Source organism: Bison bison, unplaced genomic scaffold (assembly GCF_000754665.1).
Source record: "Bison bison bison isolate TAMUID 2011002044 unplaced genomic scaffold, Bison_UMD1.0 scf7180017864037, whole genome shotgun sequence".
Classification (NCBI taxonomy): domain Eukaryota; kingdom Metazoa; phylum Chordata; class Mammalia; order Artiodactyla; family Bovidae; genus Bison; species Bison bison.
The window spans coordinates 7,500,564-7,509,682 of NW_011494609.1; positions in this window are offsets into that span (position 1 = coordinate 7,500,564).

Genomic DNA, 9,119 nt, shown 5'->3' on the forward strand with positions numbered 1-9,119 from the left:
AAAGTCAGCCACTGTTTCTACTGTTTCCCCATCTATTTGCCATGAAGTGATGGGACCAGATGCCATGATGTTAGTTTTCTGAATGTTGAGCTTTAAGCCAACTTTTCCACTCTCCTCTTTCACTTTCATCGAGAGGCTCTTTAGTTCTTCTTCACTTTCTGCCATAAGGGTGGTGTCATCTGCATATCTGAGGTTATTAATATTTCTCCCGGCAATCTTGATTCCAGCTTGTGTTTCTTCCAGTCCAGCGTTTCTCATGATGTACTCTGCATATAAGTTAAATAAGCAGGGTGACAATATACAGCCTTGATGTTCTCCTTTTCCTATTTGGAACCAGTCTGTTGCTCCATGTGCAGTTCTAACTGTTGCTTCCTGATCTGCATACATATTTCTCAAGAGGCAGGTCAGGTGGTCTGATATTCCCATCTCTTTAAGAATTTTCCACAGTTGATTGTGATTCACACAGTCAAAGGCTTTGGCATAGTCAGTAAAGCAGAAATAGATGTTTTTCTGGAAATCTCTTGCTTTTTCAATGACCCAGCAGATGTTGGCAATTTGATCTCTGGTTCCTCTGCCTTTTCTAAAACCAGCTTGAACATCTGCAAGTTCATGGTTCACGTATTGCTGAAGCCTGGATTGGAGAATTTTAAGCATTACTTTATTAGCGTGTGAGATGAGTGCAATTGTGCGGTGGTTTGAGCATTCTTTGGCATTGCCTTTCCTTGGGATTGGAATGAAAACTGACCTTTTCCAGTCCTGTGGCCACTACTGAGTTTTCCAAATTTGCTGGCATATTGAGTGCAGCACTTTCACAGCATCATCTTTCAGGATTTACCGACAAGTAAAAGGAGGCCAGCATTTGCCCGCCTTTTGGGAGGTGGAGAGGTGCTGTAGCTCACCCTTGGCTGCTGAGGGAAGGCTCTTCTTTAGCAAAGAATGCCAGCGAGCACTGACAGAGGAGTGGTGGAATTATAGAAAGCCCCCAGTGAATGTTGGTTCAGGCCAGGGGCATCAGAAAACGCCATGATGCCAGGGGAGGGTAGTCACAGCGGGGTTTGCGCAAGTATCACCTACACCTGCAGTGGCCTGCTGCCCTGGCGGGCCCCCGGCTACAGCACCCTCACCCTTGGGGCACGCTGCACTGACCTCGTTCACCCTGTAGGTCTGCGACCGGCCTGGAACACAGAAAGGCGGAGGCGACACACAGAGCAGGGGGAGGCAGTCTCGAACCTGTTCCGGGACAGCGCCCCTCAGTAGCCTTTTTCAGTAAGGGTCATGTGTCAGGGGGACCCAGGATCCCCAGATTCATTGATTCACTAGGAAGGCTCTTGGCTGTGATTTATTATGGCAAAAGGATTCAAAGCACAGGGAAAGGTTTAAAGAGCACGTGTTCCCCTAACTTCCCAGCAAACAGCTATGACAACACATTGAATGTCAGAAGGAGCTTGTTAGAGGTCAGAGTCTGGAGCTTTTAGGGGACTTCCCTGGTGGTCCAGTAGTCAACACTGTCCACTTCCACTGCAGAGATCCCTGGTCTCCCGAATGACCTGAAACACTGCTAAAAAGTTAAAAACAAAAAGCCCAGAGTTGTTATTATGAGCTGGTCACAGCACCCTCTACCAGACACACCCAAATTCCAGACTCCCATAGGGAGAGCAGATGTTCAGCACCTGCTGTGTTGTTGGCCCAAACGCCTTAGGCCCATGAGTCACTCTTATCACAATTAGGGTGATGGGGTTGTTGTTGTTCACTCACTAAGTAGAGTCTGACTTTTTGCGACCTCATGGAGAGCAGCATGCCAGGCTTCCCTGTCCTTCACTATCATCCGGAGTTAGCTCAGACTCATGTCTATTGAGTTGGATGCCATCCAACCATATTATCCTCTATCTCCCCCTTCTCCTCCTACCCTCAGTCTTTCCCAGTATCAGGGTCTTTTCCAGTGAGTTGGCTGTTTGCATCAGGTGGCCAAAGGACTAGAGCTTCACTTTCAGCATCAGTCCTTCCAAGGAATATTCAGGATTGATTTCCTTTAGGATTGACTGATTTGATCTCCTTGCAGTCCAAGGGAGTCCAAGACAAGAGTCTTCTCCAGCACCACAATTCAAAAGCATCAACTCTTCAGTGCTCAGCCTTCTTTATGGCCCAACTCTCACATGCATACATGACTACGGGAAAAACCATAGTTCTGACTATACAGACATATGTCAACAAAATGATGTCTCTGCTTTTTAATACACTGTGTATGTTTGTCATAGTTTTACTTCCAAGGAGCAAGCGTCTTTTAATTTCCTGGTTGCAGTTGAAACAGAGCAGGACCCTGTGGTCCTTGCCCCCTGCCTGCCCTCCATGTCTTCTGCCTGCCTTTTGTATGTGGAAAACTTTAGTCAAAGAATAAGTTTAATCAGAGAAATGAGAACATGTGAAAACAAAGAAAAACAGTCTAAGGAGACTAAGTAATAATAGTGTAGTTGTTAAGCATAGTCATGGACCTGTAGTTCTTTCTCAAGGGCTATAGATAACATTCTGAATCATATCCTGTGAGCTGTCGTGTAGATACCAAAACACCAGGTGAAAAAGTTAAGTACATGATGACCAGGCTGTACCCAGGACATGAGCTGCCACATGTCTGAGAACTGGCTGCAAAGAAATGGGAACAAATGGACCCTGGAACTGAAGATTAACTGCACCTAAAACAACCAAGATGATGCTGGTCAGACCACTGATGACCAATTTGAAGATGACTGTGCTCTTTCTGCATGTAAGCTCTCCACCCCAACTCTGTCTATAAAACCTCTCAACCCCTGCTTTTCAGGGGGTAGCAGTTGGCCTTTGGACAAATGTCTGCCACCCTACCCCCCAGACAGTTGTCAACATTTGAAATAAAGCAAACTCTCCTTTCCACCAACCTGGCCTGTGTATTGGCTTTTGAGCGGTGAGCAGCCCGACCCACACACTATTCAGTACCATAGTGACCATCTTCGGTGATTTTGGAGCCTAAGAAAATAAAATCTGCTTTACTTCCACTTTTTCCCCATCTATCTGCCATGACGTGATGGGCCTGGAGGCCATGACCTTAAGTTTTTGAATGTTGAGTTTTAAGGGCGATGAGGAAAATCCCCAAATCCAGGTTCCCAGCTAAGGGTCAAACTCATTTGCTGGACTCCCTAAGGATAGCAGTCAGGCCTTATATTAATGCTTTTCTGCACAGGCAGGGTAGTCAATATTTCCATCTTTGTGGGCCAAAACAATTGCTCCTTTGGTGCCTAAAGCAGCTACAGGCAACATGTAAATGAATGGATGCGACTCTAATAAAAATTTATTTACAAAAACAAGTGATGGGCCAGGATTAGGCCCAGTGATTATAGTTTGCCAGCACATGGTGGAGAAGAATGTCTCAACTTTTAGGAAATAACGGTGACGTGTTCGGTGAGAGTTAAATGTCGTGATATCAATAAATGGATAAATGATCACATACATGTAGTACACAAGCAGATACAGCAAAATGGTAACAAGGATTGACTCCAGGGGAGGAATACAAGTGTTCATTGCCCTATTCATCCAGCTTTTTCTATTTGAAAAAGCTATTTAAGTTTTTCACCAGCAGTGGCACTGTTGAGCAGGACAAGATCCCTGCCTCACCAGCCAGGACTCAGCAGAGATGCCAGGCAGTAAAGTAACAAATCCTTGCACTCCAGAGAGGACAGTGCTCTGGGAAAAGCCAAAAGAGGAAAGGGACAACAAAACCCAAAGAAAAGGGCAATTTTAATAGATATTCAGTGAACTTCCAACACAGAATTTCACCAAAATAATATAATGAAATGGAGCAACATATACTTTAAAAATATTGGGTTGGCCAAAGAGTTCAATTGGGTTTTCCCCTAAGATGTTACGGAAAAAGCTAAATGAACTTTTGGTACAACTCAACATACTTGACAGTGTATACAGCTACTAGATGCTGACAGCTGATGAAGGATTTCTTGCATATTCAGTGGAACTAAAAAATGCATGTCTTTGTTCAGATGAAATGAAATTTATATTTTAAGGCAGGATGAGAAAATGAAGCATAAAATTCTGTCCATTCAGGCCTCCTTCTGCCTTTGATGGCCAAGTGCATCCAAATTATACATTAACCAGACCTCCTCAAAGGTGGGAATGCCTGTTCAATCATAAAGATCATTTTTGTTTTGTTTTGTTTTCTGACACTGGCAATGTGACTTCTTAGAAGAATAGCATTCTTTCCCAACTTCGTAGGGGGTCATGGTGACTGGCTGCTGGCTTTGCTGCCTGGACTATGTATTCTTGGTGAACTGTATCTAAAATGCCAGTATGTCATTTTGATGGATGGTTCTTTGTCTCAAAAATGTATATGACCATGCCTTTGACTTCTAACAGCCAGAAGAGTCTTCAGAATTTTCTATAAGACTTTTTCCTGGCTTATAGTCCTCAATTTGGCTCAAATAAAATTCTCTTTTTTCTTCTTGTCAGCTGAATTTTCCTTGACAATTCTACATACCAAATTATCCTTCTTTAGGAGACTTTCCAAAATCTGCTATGCTTCGCAGGCAAGAACCACCCATGGATATCAATCAGTGGCAAAAGGGTGATGACCAACATGATATTCTTATAGCCTCAAAGGACTTATTGGTTAATGGGAAAATTAGTAACGTTACAATGGAGAAACCCCACAGACACACCTTCACTCAAGATTGCCGGGGTCCAGCCCCAGCTGATCCAGGGTATTCGAAGGGGAGATGGCGTCGGCGACTATTTATTTATTTATTCATCAAAGATATAAAGAATAATAGAATGAGGATAGCTCAGTAGGAAAATTCAGTGGAGAAAAGAAGCTGAGTAGCTTGGTTTACGCGGAAAATCAATATGACTCGTGACACCAGGTTAGCTCTGACCATGGAGGCCGCAGGCGCCCTCTCGAATAGCGGAAGGTGCCCCACCTTAGACACCTTCTCGAGTGGGTCTTAGAAGCCCAGGCAATGTCAGAGCTGTTCCAGATATCTGAAATATGGTTTTTAATCTTTTCCCAGTCAAACTCTGTCTCATTTAGTTTCGGGGGTGTTACACATATCCACTGGTAGTCAGCATGACAGGACAATGCCATTTTCACTTTTAAAGCCTGCAATTCAGTCCCAGTATGTATTACTGCTTCCTCTAGGGCATCTACCCTCATTTCTAATTTTCTGTCCATAGCTTCCTGTGTTGCCAATGCTAAAGAAAAAATTTTGGACATATAATCAACATATTGAGCAGTATGTACTTGTTGAGTCAATGATATTGCTGCCACAGTAACAGAAGTAATTGCACTTATCAAAGCTGCTATTCCCAAGATAAGTAAGCCCACAAACCGTCGTGTTTGCATTAAATCCTGCAGTTGTTGTAATACAGCAAGAGCATAACTCAATAAGTGGTTACATCATAAGATAAGGTGGACGTTGTAACATTACAAAGGAGCAAACATTATATTGAGGATTTAAACAAGATGAGAGCATACATTGTTCACAACACCACCACAAAGGAGCAAACATTATATTGAGGGTTTAAACAAGATGAACCAGGGAGCAGCTGTAGGCATCGGCCGGGCAAGTTGGAATGGGCTCTAATATGTCCCACAATATATTTTTTATCTCTGTGTTTAATCTCTTGTAAATCAGATAACAAGGAGAAGATAGTAGTTTTATTTTTTGGAATATTAGCAGTTTCAATATGAGGAAACAACCCTACAATATATCTGGAGTCAGTCAAAAGATTAAAGGTGTGGTCTCCTAAATGTTGAAAAGCCTAAATAACTGCTTGTAACTCAGCCCTGACATTTTATTCCCTTGAATTAAAAGATCTTTTAAAGGCCTTGGAGCTGTAATTTCCTGTACCCAAAAGGCTAGACCACTAGATCTAAATGCATTGTGGCTCTTAGCTTGAGAAGTCAAGTTTTTTCTTGTCTGATCATAAGGTAAAAGCAAAAGCTGTGTTACTCTTTGACCTTTATTAATTTGTACAGTTTTGGTAGGCGGTGAGATCAAGACTTTAATTTTTCGAATATAATCAGAATCTACTACACCATGCACCACCGAAATTTCTTTTCTTTTTTTTTTTATTTTTTGAAAAGAAAGCGAGCTATGCCCCAGGACAAATCTTACAATGCCCTCAGGTAGGGAGCCAGCCACTCCCATTGGAATTGGAGTAAGCGGCATGTCAGGGGTTAATATTGTTGCTAAATCCCCTTGCCGGTTCCGCTTTTCTCCTAGCCTGGGTGAGACCCCCCCGAAGGGGTTTTCTCTAAGGAGCACGCTCTGCATATTGTGCACGCAGTCTGCTTTAAAAGCTCCACTGTTCAAAAAACTTTTTATCTTCCTCAGGCTTAGGCAACGCTTTGGGAGGGTTTGGGGGCAAAGTGGGGAATTCCTGGGCCCTGGGAGGCACAAACGGAGGCGGTGGCGATCACCTTAAATCAGAAAGTAGTGGATAAGTTTTTTAAAGGTTTGCGCAGAGAGGGAGGGAGCTCGCCAGGGCGCTCGGCCGCAGCGTCCTGTAAGCCCTCTCCTTCCTCAAGAGGTAAAGCACTTTCTCCCTCTCTTTTTTTTTTTTTTCAATAGCAGAAATTATGATCTGTGCAGAAAGTGGAGACTCACCACCATCCACCGCTATAGCCTCTCCCATAGGCTATTTAACAGCCTCATGACAAGGGTCCAGGACATTTCTAATCATATTTCACAGAGCCAATAAACATTTGTCTATTCTTAGATGCAGAGAAACTCATTTTTTTTTAATTTTAGAGAAGATTTTTATTTATTTTGTACCCTCTTTACCCTATCTAAACTGCAGAGGGGACTAGAAAAGAAGCCTCAAGGTGAGGATCAAATTCATCCTTGGGACTAGAGAAAACCCTTTTCCGGGAAACTCCTAGCGGAGGCCCTTAACCCCCACATGAAGGAGGAGGCATGGGGGGATGGGAGCGTCCCCTATTTGTCCTCTCCTGTTCCGGAGATCCTTTAACTGTTTGGTGACTAAATCTTACGGACGGTGTGATCGGGGATGTTTCCCTCAAGCTCCTAGGAGCGGATGGTCTGATTAGGGATGTTTTTCTTAAACTTTTAGGAGCATCTTTAGCTAAAAAAGACCAATCCTCATCAGAATGGCATCGAGCTGCTGTTTCCTCTAAATCTTTCTCATCTTGAGGGGAGGTCTGATCTTTCCTTTCATCCCTATCTTTTACATGTTCATTGGCAGTCATAGTGGCTAGCCATTCATTTAGCTGCCAATAGCTAGGTATAGCCTCTTCATTTTCACTTTTCTTTATAACAGGTAGATTCGCTTTTTTGTTTAACAGGTACTTTTCCAACTTTACTTTTCTCTTTAACAGGTAGGTACCTTTTTAAATTCATGAGCTGGATCTAAAGCATCTCTAATCATATTCCACAGAGGAAGGGTGTAAGTAGGGATTTTCTCCAAGCCGTGCTGAACACAATAAGCTCTTAGCTGTTTCCCTACTTTTTCCCAGATATCTAGGTTAACAGTGCCCTGTTGTAGAAACCAAGGGCAGTGGTCTTGTACAAATGTAAAAAATGATTGAATGGTAGATTTTTTAACTTTGATTCCTCTTTTACTTAATAACTGTAAAATTACTCCTATAAAGAGCTGTCTTTCATTTGATTCAGTGTTACCCGTGTCAGAAAATTAAGTATAGTAAAAGATTTTGCTTTTAGCTATCAAAAGATTAGGCCTTTTTTGTCAGTCTTTTTAGAAACCGTTTTTTCTAACTCTTTAACACTTTCAACACTTCCCACTCCTCTTGCCCTGTCTATTCTACAGGGGGGTCTGCAGCACAACAGAAAGGAAAAATTGCTCACTCAGACCGAGGAGGGTGGACCTGAGGCTGTCTCCCCCTCCCTTGCTTTGCTGCAGCTCCTGCTGTCAAAGTGCAGCTCTCTGAGCTTGGGCCTTTGCTGGGTGTCAGTTTCTCCTTCCTACCTCCCCAGGGCTCAACCTCACCTGACCTCCCATGCTTCCCTGAATTTACAGACCAGGCTCTGCCCTGGCACTTCCCAGTGAGGCTCCTCTCCCCACACACCTGTTCACCAGCCACTCCTACTGAGGCTCCACGCTGGGCCCCCATGAGGCAGGGCTGGCCTGCACCTGCAGAGTCAGCCCCCAGGGGTGGCAGAGGCCCAGCGCCCACTGAGGGGCAGCTGGACCTTTCTGATAGGCCAGTCCTGTCCAGACAGCTCCCAGCACAGCCCCACCCTGCCCCAAAAAGACAGGGACCCTTTCTTTTCTGGATATTACACATACTCTAAATCCTAAGGCTAAGGGCCAGAACCAAACCCTTTACTAACGCCCTCCCCATGACCCCCACCCGGGCCTGAGGCCCTGGGAGTCATCACCTCGCAGCCACTGGACTCCTTTGTGCTTCTTCTGTCCGTCCATGTCAGCCCTTCACCCTGTCCTCGGGTCACACGCCCATGGTGTGCACAGCAGACCAGCACAGGCAGGGCGCTGAGCCAGGCCTAGGGATGAGGGTCGCCGGGCAGGGGATTCTATTCCCCCCGGCCCTGGGCAGCTTTCAGGGCCAGCTCCCCCCTACTCTGCGAACCCAAACACCTCTCATTTCAAGACCCATCACTGTCATCCTGTCTGCAGTGTGGGCACCTGGACGCCAACACAGGAGAGAGGGTCTGGGGGCCCTGAGTGGCCCGGGACGCCGGAAGGGGGCAGGCTGGACCCCCTCCACTCCGCGTCCTGCCCAGCTCGGGACGCGGAAACCTAGACAAGACGCACAGCTCAGCGCACAGCCCCGCGGGGCGGGGACCACCCCTCTCCCCGGACCCTGCAGACCGCGCCCCCGCCCACACCTTCTGACTCCGCCGCCCGGGAGGACGACACCAAACCCCGGGAGGGGGAACAGCCCTACAGCACACGACCCTTGGTCCCGAGACGGTACCCATCGGGGGTCCCGGGCTGCGGCCGTGCTCCTGTCCTCCTCAGTCCGCACTGACCAGGACGGCCCGCGCTCCATTCCCTTCCGGGACGCCCCGCACCCATTTCCGGTCCCGGTCTCCCCCCCCCCGCCCCCCGCACCCGCCGCGCGCTGTGGTTTCGCCCGCATGGCA